This window comes from Diachasma alloeum, unplaced genomic scaffold, assembly GCF_001412515.2.
Source record: "Diachasma alloeum isolate Michigan unplaced genomic scaffold, Dall2.0 Dall_scaffold_00288, whole genome shotgun sequence".
NCBI classification, from domain to species: domain Eukaryota; kingdom Metazoa; phylum Arthropoda; class Insecta; order Hymenoptera; family Braconidae; genus Diachasma; species Diachasma alloeum.
This window is the reverse complement of record NW_021680427.1, coordinates 893131-907608: the sequence shown is the minus strand read 5'-3', so window position 1 is coordinate 907608 and position 14478 is coordinate 893131.

Sequence of the window (14478 nt, the reverse complement as noted above, 5' to 3'; positions counted from 1 at the left end):
TTTAATAGAAAATTCTATTGAAAATTCTGATGAATTTCTATTGAACTGTTCTATTAGTTTTTGGCCGATTCTATTGAAATGGTCAATAGAAAATATTCGGCAGAAAAAGTCAATAGAGTTCCATTTTTCTATATAACTTATTCTATTGAGATATTTTCTATAGAATTTCCTCGGCTCAAATTATATAAGTTTTTTCGTTTGATTTTCTTGATGAGAAGAAAAGAAAAATAGAAAGAAAAAAAACTTAGAAAATTTGAGTCGAGCAAATTCTATAGAAAATATATGAAAAGAATGAGTTATATAGAAAAATCGAATTCTGTTAACTTTTTCTATTGAACATGTCAATAGAATCAGCCAAAAACTAATAGAAAGTTTAATAGAAAATTCTATTGAAAATTCTGATGAATTTCTATTGAACTGTTCTATTAGTTTTTGGCCGATTCTATTGAAATGGTCAATAGAAAATATTCGGCAGAAAAAGTCAATAGAGTTCCATTTTTCTATATAACTTATTCTATTGAGATATTTTCTATAGAATTTCCTCGGCTCAAATTATATAAGTTTTTTCGTTTGATTTTCTTGATGAGAAGAAAAGAAAAATAGAAAGAAAAAAAACTTAGAAAATTTGAGTCGAGCAAATTCTATAGAAAATATATGAAAAGAATGAGTTATATAGAAAAATCGAATTCTGTTAACTTTTTCTATTGAACATATCAATTGAATCAGCCAAAAACTTATAGAAAGTTTAATAGAAATTCAATAGAATTTTCTAACGAATTTGATAGGTTTTTCTTTTAAATTTTTTCGTGCGTGGTACCCTGTAATATTCATTATTTTTCAGTAATTTCTTTCTAATCACAAAAAATTGATGAACAAAATCTGGTGCGTTGTAGTGTTGGAAAACAAGTGGGGAATTGCGCTTGTGTTGCATATAGTATATATAGTTATTTTGCACATAATTTCCTTCTGTCATGTATAATTCGTTGTTTATTTCATTTTTTAAATTGAATACGATTTCTTTTTAACTAATCTTGCTGTTAATAGAAAAAAATTATTTACACATCCTTGAATGAATCTGAAACATCGCATTTTAAGAAACCATCAGAACGCCCACTTTTAGAGAAATTCATGAGAAATTCAAAATTTTCAACACTTATCATAAAAGTCAAATAAAAAAATATAGCTATCGTAATCATCTTTTAACTTCGACTTAGTAGCATTAAAACCAATATTTTAAGCCATGATTGAATTCATTTGAAGCATGATATTCAAAAATATCCCCGGAATTCTGAGTTTCAAAAAATTCAAAATTTTTGAAAATTTTCGAATGAATCAAAATAACGATCATTGCTTTCGCTTTCATCTTCGAACTCGGTCGAAGGGACATCCAAACAAATTTTTGAAGCCCTCATTCAATCAATTCAGAACATTTTTGCTTCCGAATGGAAGCATTGTAATCGTTCAAATTCAAGGTTTCTATTTTTTGTGTTATATCGACCCGTTATGATCCCAAAAGTCCGCAAATGCATTTTTTAGACGGTGTCCGTACGATCATATATATGTATGTGTGTATGTAACAAACTTTTTCTTCAATTTCTCGTTAATGAATAGATGAAATTGAATCATTTTTCTCTCAAGTGTAGGTATTACCAAGCCCTATCCATCGCCATTAATTAAAATTTAATTCATTGATTCATTGTTAAAATTTTTGAATTCTTCCAAAATTCAGTTGTAACACGATAACAAAAAAAATGTTCTTAATTCATTGAATGACGGCTTAAAAAATTCATTGGAATGTCTTTTTGACCGAGTTCGAAGATGAAAGCGATAGCAATAATCGTTATTTTGATTTCTGTGCAATTTTTTCAAAATGTCGTATTTTTCGAAAATCAGAATTTCACAGATATCTCTGGATATTGCGCTTGAAATAAATTCAATCGTAGCTTTATATTTTTGTTTATATGCGTCTATATCAAAGTTAGCAGATGGTTACAATAACTGTCTCGGTTAATTTGATTTTTAGGATAATTTTTAAAAATTTCGAATTTTCCATGAATTCTCCGGAAAGTTAGCTTTCTGATGATTCCTTTAAATGTGATGTTTTGAATGCATTCAATTATGAATAAATGAAATATCCCTAATGATATTTCATAGAAATTTTCAGAAATTTTTGGAATTTCAATAAGTGGAAAATCTAAAACAATTAGTTGGAAAGAAATTGATTCAATTCAAGAAAATAAAATAGGCTATGAATAATATACAATGGGAAAAAATAAGTAAAATGACCATTCGGAAGTATATTGCTAATTTATTTAGTTATCGTGGGAAAACCGATTTTTGGACTTTTTTTTAATTACTCATAACTCAGAAACAAATTTATCAATTGAGCTCAGTTTAGGCTCATCACAAAGGGAAAGAATTATTGTTTGCATTGAAAAAAAAATTAAATTTCACCACCATTTCAACCTGTCATTAACATTAAAAAAAATCGAATGTGGCCATTTTACCCCAACCTCCCCTGCATACGCACATACGTACGGACACGATCTAAAAATTGCATTTTCGGACGTTCTGGATCATAATAGATCGATATAACACAAGAAGTCCAAAACTTAAATTTGAACGATTACAATGCTTCCATTCGGAAGCAAAATAGAAGTCCTGTACAGTTTCCTGTGTGAAACTACCGTCGCGTAATTATAATTCAGTATTTCTGCTGGAAATCGAAATGAACGGTAGCGTCTTCAGTCGATGTCTCACCCGATTGTCAATAAAAGGTGAAATCGACTGTCTATTGGCCAAGTTACCCTACTTAGTTATAGAATCTCTAAGACATTCACACCACTTAAATCATTACTACTGGTTCTTATCACCCGTCTCTCGTGTTGATTCCAATATTTCAGTGGAAATGATTATGAGTCGTTTATAATGAGTTCGAAGAGACTACATCGTGACGCTCTAACTGTAAATTCGGGTTTGAGAATTGAATAATTTTAGATTTCGAGGCAAAGACAAATTCCGAAGGACCTTGAAACTTCAGATCTCCCTCTGGAATCCTGTTCATACGATCATCAATTCAATTCTTCGGTCTGTAATTGACCTACTTTGGGGCCCAGTGGTGGGTGTTTTAGACAGGTCAGAATTTAGAGTTCATCGGGGTTTGGAAAAGTAATCGTTTGATGTCTTCAAGGATGTTTATCCATTCTCTGAAAATATAATTTTTTCATGTTCGAGGAAAATTTTGTAATTTTTTTTAGAGTAATGGTTCTCCCAAAATAACCAAAATTCCTGATAATTAGACAAAGTTGGGATTCTTTCTCATCCACAGGTTCTTAGAGAACTAAATGGAGCAATTCTAGAGTTGCAGCTTCTGAAAAATTTGAAATTCCCTTGAATTTGCAGTAAAATCTGAAATTTCATGATTTTTCCCCCCTAAAATGCATTCAATGTCATTTATTCTACACTTTTTCATCAACAACTCCCAAATTTGACTATTCATTTGCGAGGAATTAAGTTGCAACGGGAAAAATTCATCATTTGCCTCATTCTACCTCGATTCCTGGAATGTACTTTCGCTCGTGGAGAATCTACAGTAATTTATCATGTGAAAATAAAGGGGAATGTGCAAAAATCTACTGAATCCACTGGCCTAATAAAACCCTCGGGTACCCAGGCAGAAATTTGGAATTGAAGGCCCATACAATCTCATTCTAACTAGTAATGCCGCAAGACAAGACAAGAATTGCGTATTTCTTGTCTTGTCTTGCGTTCTCTTGTGCACAACAACAATTTTATTTTTCAATTCTGTGAGATTAATAAATTGAGTTTTCCTCGTTTGGCTCGGATGGCTCGTGATCAGTTGACAATTTGCATCCGGTGTTCTTTCAGAACGATCTCCAAAAGACTCCAAAACTGAATACAAAAATACAGAGCTTTGTCAAAAAATATACTGAATCCAATAGCCAAAGAAAAATCCATGGTCCCCAGGCAACTACTCCAGATATTAAAAGCCTCAACCCCGTAGAAACTCATGTTAACGCGTACGTTCGGTGCCCAATGTCTATTTTCATGGATTTAAGGGTGCCAAGTGAATTTGAAAAAAGATTCAAAAAAATTTTTTTCTTTCCCTCCATTATTGGAGAAATATGTATTCATCCATTCGACGAAATTTCAAACCCGCAACCGGAACTAGACATCGAGAAAATAAATGCGGAAAATCCTCTATTTCGCGTGACGAACCTCGAGAAAGCATGGGATCAAATGGGTCCGGCGGGTTGAAATATCTCTCTTATTCACCCCGGTACCCCATTGTTTTTTGTCGCCATCACATTGAATACATCATTCCCCATATCTTCAAATTTTTTCAAATTTATCTTGAGTTCCTAGGGGGTTGAAACGTTCAATTTAATCAAAACTCCATAAGAGGCCGTGTATAAGACTGATTTTGTTTATTTAATTTCTCGATATCCATAAGTTCTAAAATTTTAAAATTGTCACCGATGTTCACCATCTGTCTAATACTATTAATTAAAAAAATTATAACTTTGTTGGTGAATGTCAATTTTCAAGGTCATCGCCAAATTCACTTGGCACCCTTAAAGTCTTCGTCAACATGAAGATGACAATTCCGTCCATCAGTTGAAACAAAAAATTTAAATTTTATTGAATGCTTGCAATTTTGAACAGACATTCGTAAGAATGTTTTCATTCTTCGAAAATTCTACAATTGTTTATGATGTTGGGAACCGTCTGAAAGTAACATTCTAAATAGTAAAAATAAAATAATTCCACTAGCTTTAACAAAATTGAATAAACAAATTTTTTCTCATCCACACGTGTTTATGGGATTTATTTTCAAATTGATAATTCACCCACTGGAAGACTCAGAATATAAATTTCTAAATATAGAACTTTATAAAAGAAAAAAATACTGAATCCACACTGCGAAAAAAAATTTCTAATATCTGAAACATATTTTCTTGAAAGAAGTAAATTATTTTCAATGGCTTAAATCTCAGAATGTGTGCACTTCACGGAACTCGAATAAATTTTCATTCATCACTATCGTTCCGCGTTACGTCATGAATATTTTACATATTGCAATATTGGAAGTGCATAACGAAAAAATCATGAAAACAATAAAGACTATGATTGACGATTTTTCTACGCGATTTAAGTAAGTTCATTTGCGACAAAATCATACTTGAATACAAAAATATTTTAAAGCATGAGGCCTTTCTCGGGTCATGTGAGGTGAGATGCCTGAGAGAATTAAGCAATTGAAGAAAATTTACTTCTCTCAAGAAAATATGTTTCAGATATTAGAACATTTTTTTCTCAGTGCACTAGCCAAGGAAAAATCCAGGATATCCAGGCAAATAATCCAGATATTAAAAACCTCAAGCGCCATAGAAATCCATCGTCCCTAACTACGTTCGTTGCCCAGTGTCTACTTTCTTTCTGAATAATCAACTGAAGATGATTTAAAGTCTTCGTCAATCCGAAAACGACAACTCTGTCCACCAGTTGAAAAAAAAAAAATAGAATTTCAATTTTATGGAATGCTCGCAATTTTGGATGAACATTCTTAACGCGTGATGTAGAGGCGTGAGCCACGAGCCATCACATGCCAATGGTTCTCGGGGTTTTGAGGCTCTTCTCTCAGCTTCATCGACAACGGTTCGGTATATAGGATTTGGTGTCAGTATGCGAGGCTCGAAGGAAGTAGTCCGCCGTACGGACTGTGTACGGCACGCCGCCGGGAATTACTAATCAACATGTACGGATGTACAAGGTGGATTGTGACCATCCAAAGACACGACCTTCCTTTTATATGCGTTATATTCACCACCTGCTGTTGTCTCACTTCAACGATTTTTAATGGAATATTCAAGCGCCTTTGGATGATTTTCCCTGTTGCTTCCTAATGGAAGCATCGCAATCGTTCAAATTTAAGTTTTGGATTTTTCGTGTTTTATCGACCCATTATTGTTAAGTCCTATCAATCGCCATTAATTCAAAATTAATTCAATTATTAATTTTCTAAATTTCTTAAATTTTTCAAAAATTGTTTTTTTCACGATAACTAAAAAAAATGTTCTGAATTCATTGAATGATGGCTCAAAAAATTTGTTTGGATGTCCTTTCGACCGCGTTCGAAGATGAAGGTAATAGCAATAATCGCTATTTTGATTTGTTTAAAAATTTGCAAAAATTCGGTATTTTTGGAAACTAGATTTCCCGGAATAGGGTGAATCGTCCAGTGTTCGAACGAATAAGGTCACAGTTATTTTTTACGTAGATTTAAAAATATAACCAAGTCGAAAATTGATTTAAAAATAATTATAACTCCTCCATAGATAGTACATCTCCATAGATAATAGAAAAAAATATTATGGATATTAATTGACGATACAATTAATGATATGAATACAAAAAGCTGAAAATGTGTGAAAACCCAGTAATCGAAATGCGTATTCTGTAATGGGAATATGCTATTGGCGGCGTGTCATCGAAAACTGTTTTTTTCGCTGGTAATAAGGTAACTTAGACATTTTCAATCATCACAATATCATTTGAAAATGTCATAATTTTATTTTTCATGTATAATGCGAGGCATTACACATCTACCTTCTACTAATTTATTTTATAGAAAAAGTACGAATTAGTTCGATTACTGGTCTGGTTCGAACACTGCTTGGTTCACCCTATCTTTGGATATTATGCTTCAAATGAATTCAATCATATTTTAAATGTTTGCTTTGATGCCATTAAATCGGAGTTAAAAGATGATTACGATAGCTACATTGGTTGATTTGATTTTTATAATGATTGTTGAAAATTTAGAATTTTTTATAAATTTCTCTGAAAGTGAACTTTCTGATGGTTTCTTCAAATGCGATGTTCCAAATTCATTCAATTACGTATAAATAACATTTTTTTATTAACATTTTATCCAAGGCCTGAGGGGAGAGATAGAAATGTAAAAAAGACAATTGGTTGTATAGGAGAAAGGGATACACTGATAGAATGATTCATTTATGTCAAACGATATTCGTTAATAATTAACGAATGGTTCACTTGAATGGGGAATGGGAATTAGAAAATTCTATTGAATTTCTGTTAAACTTTCTATTAGTTTTTGGCTGATTCTATTGACATGTTCAATAGACAACATTCAATAGAAAAAGCTAACAGAATTCGATTTTTCTATACAAGTTATTCTTTTCATATATTTTCTATAGAATTAGCTCGACTCGAATTTTTTAAGTTTTTTTCATTCTATTTTTCTTCTCTTCTCAAGAAAATGAAACGAAAAAAGTTAGAAAATTTGAACCGAGGGAATTCTATGGAAAATATCTCAATAGAATAAGTTATATAGAAAAACTGAATTCGATAGGTTTTTCTAGCAAATTTTTTCGTCCGTGTATATTCAATACAACAGCAATTTCCCCCTTGTTTTTACTTTTTATGGATTCCGACATTGGCTTCAGTGGTGATTTCTCATTTTTGTATTGCGGCTCATTCAGGTCTGGCGTGAAGGACTCGGTGAGATTATTTCATTGTCTCGTCGAGTGTTAATGTTCCTCTCTTTTTTCACGGAATTAGTTCGGGATGAATAGCAGTATTGAATCGGGTTTTGTCTGTTGGAAGGCAATTAATGATTATTTCGGGGAGTAATTGGGCGGAGGAAGGGTTTCACTGCTGCTAAGGTACCTTCTTGATGTATAGAAATTTTATTTTCGTAACGGATTTTCGGGGCTGTCACAATTGAAGGATTATACAGTTATGGAACAGTCGGGATGCCGATCAAGTCACCTTGAGTACCTGGAGATGATGAGGGCTTCGAGGTACATTGTTGCGGAGATTGGGGAGTATTACAGGCGGAATCGTTTCTGATTCAACTGATATAAGAATAATGGGTGGCGAGAATGATATAATGGTGGTTATTTTACAAATGATTTTTCATCTTGACTTCCTTGATGGAGTTCATCTTTATGTGAGAAATTCGTCAATTGGATTTTCTGCCATTGAGGGGGGACCCAAGTAAAATTTGAAAGTCTTCGGTTGATGAAAATAACTATCGAGGGATAATTTTGGTATGTCGTGCGATACCTAAAAAACAAAGAAAAATTTCGTGCGCAACCGATTTTATCCCGCACATCAGCCGAAAACGTCTTTTTCGTGTTTTTTTAAATGTTCGTTAGATTCCATAGAATAAAACTAGGCATTTTTTCGAATATCTCAATTAGACCATAGGGGAGAGTGGATTAAAATGAAACACCTGGGCACAATGAAACAGCCAAAAAACGACTATTTGACGGAATTCAAGCAAAAAGATTTTTTTTATTATTTTTTGTTAATTAATTTCTTTTATTATTGGGCGTACTGCTGAAAATAATTTTGAGAGTGATTCCATTCGGTAGAAAAGAACATACGTTGCGAAAAAATCATTGATATTCGAAACCCCCATATAGCGTAGCGACTGCTAAAGATTTTTGCTAATTCCAAAAGCGTATATGTATAATTTTTCTCCTGAAATAAATATTGCGTTGTTTTTGAAACCAGAGCAGTTATTCATGTTGGAGACTTTCAAATTCGAACCAAACAATAATTTTTTTGGTAATTTTCAACTAACGATTTTGTTCGCCCAAACAAGACTTGTTTGAGAATTTGCTCGTTTTTCTCTCACTAAAAGCTACAAAAAAGCTATTTACGAAAATTTCGTTAGCTACCTTACACTGAGAGAAAAACAAACACGTTATCAGAAAGGTTCCGAGTTCAAAACCCGGCCGGGTAGAATGGTGCGATATAACCATTTAAAGTCTTGATCATCATCGCAGTATACCTTATCCAGGTCGAAGCGATGTAAAATAACGATAAAAAAAACAAGTTGTCAAAGAAGTCTTGTTTGGGCCAACAAAATCGCTTGTTAAAAATTGCCAAAAAGGAATTTATTTGGTTGGAATTTGAAAGTCTCAAACATGAATAATTGTTCTGATTCGACAGCAACGAAATATTTGGCTCAAGAGGCGGATAATTCACACCAGACGGTGCCTTTTCAGAATGAAAATGTCTCATATAGAGGAAAATTTATCAACAAATATTTTATCCCTAAGTTACCAGATTGCTATCATATCATTATTATTGTTTCATTCAAGGGTTCATTTCTTGTCTGTGATTATTAGACAGCCGAAACGAAAAACTACTATCCCTTGTTTCGCATAAAGCAAAGATTTTTCGGGAGCAAAATACGTATGGGAGTATCGAATAACGAAGAAGTAGTGCTAGAAATGACATTTCTTGCGTGTACAGAGAATGCAATTTTTTTAAACTACACAGAGAGAAATATTCAAGAAAAATTACGGAACATTTCACGTAATCCGCAAGCGAGAATCGTTTTCAGTGAATTTCTATAGGAATATAAGAGAACAAATCTGAAACGTTCAGTAAATTTTCGAGTGTGTCACCGAAAAAATACGAAAAAGTCACGTAATTTTTCTGGAAGTTGTAAAATCTAACAGAAACTTCAAGACTTAGTATGCCTCAGAACATGAAAATTCTTGGATGTTTAAGAATTTTTACGAAAAGTTCCGAAAAAATTACGGAACGTGTTATTAAAATCTCCCCCTCACGGTGACTCATGGCTAGCCGTGAGGCGTCGGACGGATGAGTAATTTTTACGGAACAGATCGTAGAATTTACGTGACGATTGACACTTTTTATTGAATTTTACTTCGCTCCCAAATTACGTTTCGAAACGTCTTTTTTCTGGTAATTTTTATTGAATATTTCTCTCCGTGTATACTAAATCTATTTTTGCGACAAAAATTTTTCATTCCGGCGCACTCTCTGCATGTTTGGCACAAAAAAATCCTTTTCTGATAATTTTCAAAAAACCATTTTCTTGGCACAAGTACGACTTGTTTGAGAACTTTGTCGTTTTTTTTTCAGTGTAGATTCAAAGATATTCGTCGAAAACTCGGCTGAGGGCTATCGACGTAAACCGCTTTGCCGCTTCACGACAGATATTGTTCCAAAATTGATACCCAATATTGATTACCAATAAAGTTATTGGGAAAAACAAAAACATTGACTTTTTCAGGCTCCACTCGAGGCCTTAGCAATCAAACAGAAATTGTATACAATAAAATTCATTCAATTGTTCGGTTGATTTCATTCACCTGTGCAAATGTTATTACTATAGCGGACCTCCTCGATGTAGATTTTTGTAAATTATGATTCCCGCAATTGAATCGCCTTCGCGTAATATTGATCTCATTTAATTGTAAGCAACATGAACCCAGCAGTTCATCAGTTGTTCAAAGAAACTGTTCGAACCATCTGCGATATCATTGAATCATGCACGCTTCTCTGTACATCCACGTGAGTACATAGATAACAAATGAGTAATAGTTACTAAAAATACCAGAAAAACTGAGTTACTAAAAATATCAGACATCACAGAAACTATATACAATAAAAGTGTATTAAAAAAATACCGTTTTCGGTATTTATCAATTTAACACGAATTCGTTTTTTAAGAATATCGTAAGAATGGTTTTCTTAAAACCTATAATGTGACAACATTTCAGATTTTTTGGAATTACTTTAGCCACACGGAGAGAAATATTCAATAAAAATTACGTATCTTTTCCGTAATTCCGGAGCGAAATGTGGTTGTAGGAAAGTTCACGGAACTGTCACGTAATTTTTACCTAAAATCACGGAATTGTTCTAGAGCGTTCAGTAATTTTTACCAGAATCTCCTGTGAAAAATGAAGATACCGTCACTTAAATTTTCTGAGTCGATTCCGTAATCGGTGAGCAAACTGTGAGTTTCGTAATTTTAACTGAACATTTCCCTCCGTGCACTTTAGGGGTAACAGTAGGCTGCCGTTTCCTCGAAATTTCAAACAAATTTCCTGCTCAAAGTTATTAATATTATGTGAACCCAAAGCACATTAATGTTCACCATCGCCTCCTGAAGATTAATGTGCTTCGATTTGTAAAAATATCGATAACTTTCGGCAGAAAATTTGTCCAAAAATTTGGAACATGAGTGGCATTCCGTTACTCCCTAACCCTCGATCATTTGCGCTCGGCCGTCAGCCTTCATGCGTCGCACGTTTACCGCAGTGCCGCTTGGTTAAAGCGAACGCGCTGTTGTCACTTCGGCGCTTACCGCTATGCGCGTCTTTCAAGTATGGCAGTGAATGTAGCAACACTGCCGCTCGAGGAGTCGACAGAGACTCACTCGCGCTGGGCAGCGCGGCGCCGCTTTTCAGTCCATTCGACGTTTCTTTTCTTCTTTTAGCTAAACAAATTTCCCGAAAAAAAACCGGCAACGCCAACGCTGAACAAAAGAAGTAAACTAGGAACTCTAATTTTTTCAGAATTTTTAAGCGTCGAGAAATACGCTAAAATATAAAAAAGCGAAAACGGGTGGCGCTGCACTCGTTGAGCGAGTGATCGAGGTTTAATTACTCAATTTTCTAAAAATTGACCACCGGAAAGGTGGCGGTGGACATGCTCACCAAACATGGTCGCCAAACTTCGTATTTTTGTGTTTCAGACCATTCTACATCATTCCCAATCAAAATTAGAGAATATGAAAATTGGAGGATTACAATGCTTCCATTCGGAAGCAAAACTCGAGTTCGGGGCGACCCATAACCCCCGTTTGGCCTGCAGTCAGAAAAAAAATTATTTTTGCCAAATATTCATTTACTTGAAAGAAGTATTTATTTTTTCAAAGTCGTATTTTCCCAATCAAGACATTCCCAGGCGAGCCTGATTAGGTGTCAATTATAACAATCATGTTGCTTTAAGGGATGACTATGTTCCACAAGACCTTGGATCAACTCCTCTAATGATTATTCATTTTTCCTAAATCTCTTATTTTCGAGAGGGAAGAATTTTGATCAATTTTTTCATGTTGATTATTTTTCCAACCCAAATATCGGGCAATATAATTGACCCATTCGACATCACGTGGTACAAGCTACAGAGTTTTCAACTGAGAATTTTTTGATAATTTTCTCTGGTAGTTGCTATATAAAAAACAAAACATCATGCAATCGAATTAACCCCTCGTTAAACTGACAGATTGAATTCAATTGTGGTAATTCGAGGATTTTTATTCGAAATGAGTGTTAATTATACAATTTTCGTTTCTCAATTGTGAGTTTCATCTCATGATCCAATTATATTACCCGACATTTGGATTGGAACAATAATCCCCCGAATACCACACGAGCTTCAAAATTAATCGGGCATTTTCCTCAAGGTTCCCTGCATACAAACGAAGTCGTCAAGTTTTTCTCCTTCGTTTGTTTGCAACAAACCTATCGGAAAATCCCCGATAATTTTGAAGCTCTTGTGGCATTACAAGTGATAATTATTCATGGAGTTTACTCAAGATCATAACTAACATGATCATCTTCTAGAGCAATATAATTTTCATAATTGAAACCAAATAAGGATTGCCTGAGAATGACTCGAATGGAGAAATACGGTAGTGAAAAAATAAATCCTTCTCTCGAGTAAATGGATATTTGGCAAAAATAATTTTTTCTCTCAGTATACGTCTCACGTGCTAGAAGCCCGCATTTCATTATCTCCTAAACGGTGTAGTACAGCTAGGTGGAATTTTTTTCAATATCTGGGGAATACTATAAACATTACATACAAAAAAACATGGGGGCAATCATAAGAAAAACCTGGTTTCCAAGGATATCCCTCAAAATAGTCAAAAAATTCAACTATTTTGACTGGAGCAATGAAAGTCGAAGGAAACCGGTGTAACGCATCAATTTCCTTCAGCTTTCACGATCATTTAATCAGCGAAGGAACGATCACCTTCGATCACAGAACAATGGTCGATTATCATTAATAAATAAAGAACAAACCCAATCATCCTTAATGGCTCATACAATGTTCAATTGAACGTATGATTCAAGTTTAATTGCGTCAATGTTCTGCTCATTATATTCTACACAAAATAAACTTTCCATATTCATGATTCCCCGCGAGAGTTACAATCCCCAATATAAATAACACTGTTACTCGGCGGAAAATCCAAACTAATCGAATATCTTCGAACTTTCACCGTCCTTTGGTTTGCGAAGCCCCGATAATCTTCAGTCGGCGCTAAATTTCCCTCTCTCTTGAGAGGTGTCCACAGGAATGGGACAGTACACTGATTGAAAAGATGGAAGGATTTAGTTGCCGTTAACGAGGCTTCTCAACTATTAATGCCATTCTTCATCTATTAACGAATGACGTTGAGAGTTAAAAAGCCTCGTTAGCAGCAATTAAATCCTTCCATCAGTGTATGGAACGGTTGATGAATCGATTTTTTGGAACTTTACGGTGGCAAATTTTTTTTAAAATTAAATAGTGAAATCGATTAATTACCCTCGATGGTCTGGTCGGTTAATACACGAGTCCAACCAAATTAGTGAAATCGATTACACGAAGAAAAATTATTATTGATCAACTAGTTGACCTCCGAAGAAGGCCTCTTTCACGGAATTTGTAGCTGAAAAAGCAGTTCCCGTAGAGGAGACGGGCCACGAACCTATTTAAAGATATTGGTCCTCCAAGTACACTAGAACGTAAATGGTTCCTGATGGAACCTACAGTAGATGAATGGAACCTAAAGTAGAGAAGACGAACAACAAATTTATCTAAATTTAAATTTATAAAGTGGCCTTCCAAATATACTAGGACCGGAAAAATTCAACACACACGGAGAGAAATATTCAATAAAAATTACGTATCTTTTCCGTAATTCCGGAGCGAAATGTGGTTGTAGGAAATTTTACGGAACTGTCACGGAATTTTTCCGAAGCGTTCCGTAATTTTTATCTGAATCTCTTGTGAAAAATTACGATACCGCCCCTTAAATTTTCTGAGTCGATTCCGTAATCGGTGAGTGAAGTGAGAATTCGGTAATTTTTACTGAACATTTCTCTCCGTGCACCCTCGCAACGAAAAACCGATGAAATGTGAAATTTTTGGAAGTAATTACTCCATTATAATCCAAGTAAAGTCACACAACTCGAGTTTTATCAAATGGTCATCATGTGATCATATCTACCCACTCAGAAGAAACTCAATCGACACATTCGAGATCATTGAGACTGTCCAAGTACCTTTTACAGTTACTCACGGACCGCACTATAGATCTGGAGATTTTTAATCATCGAATTACCTTTTGCTGAAATTTACTCTCTATACATTCCCTTTTTGCGAATAAATCATGTAAATTACCTAAACTTTCGAAAACTTCATTCTTCGCGCGTAGACTTGATTTCGGGTGAAATTCTGAATATTAACAAATTTTTCCATGAAGTAAAGGTAACTTTACCCACTCCGTTTACAAAACCAGCAGTTTAGCTCCATTACCACCCTGAACAGTGAACTCGGCAGGTATCGCAAAATAGTATATTGTATTACTAGTGCGTAAAGTTC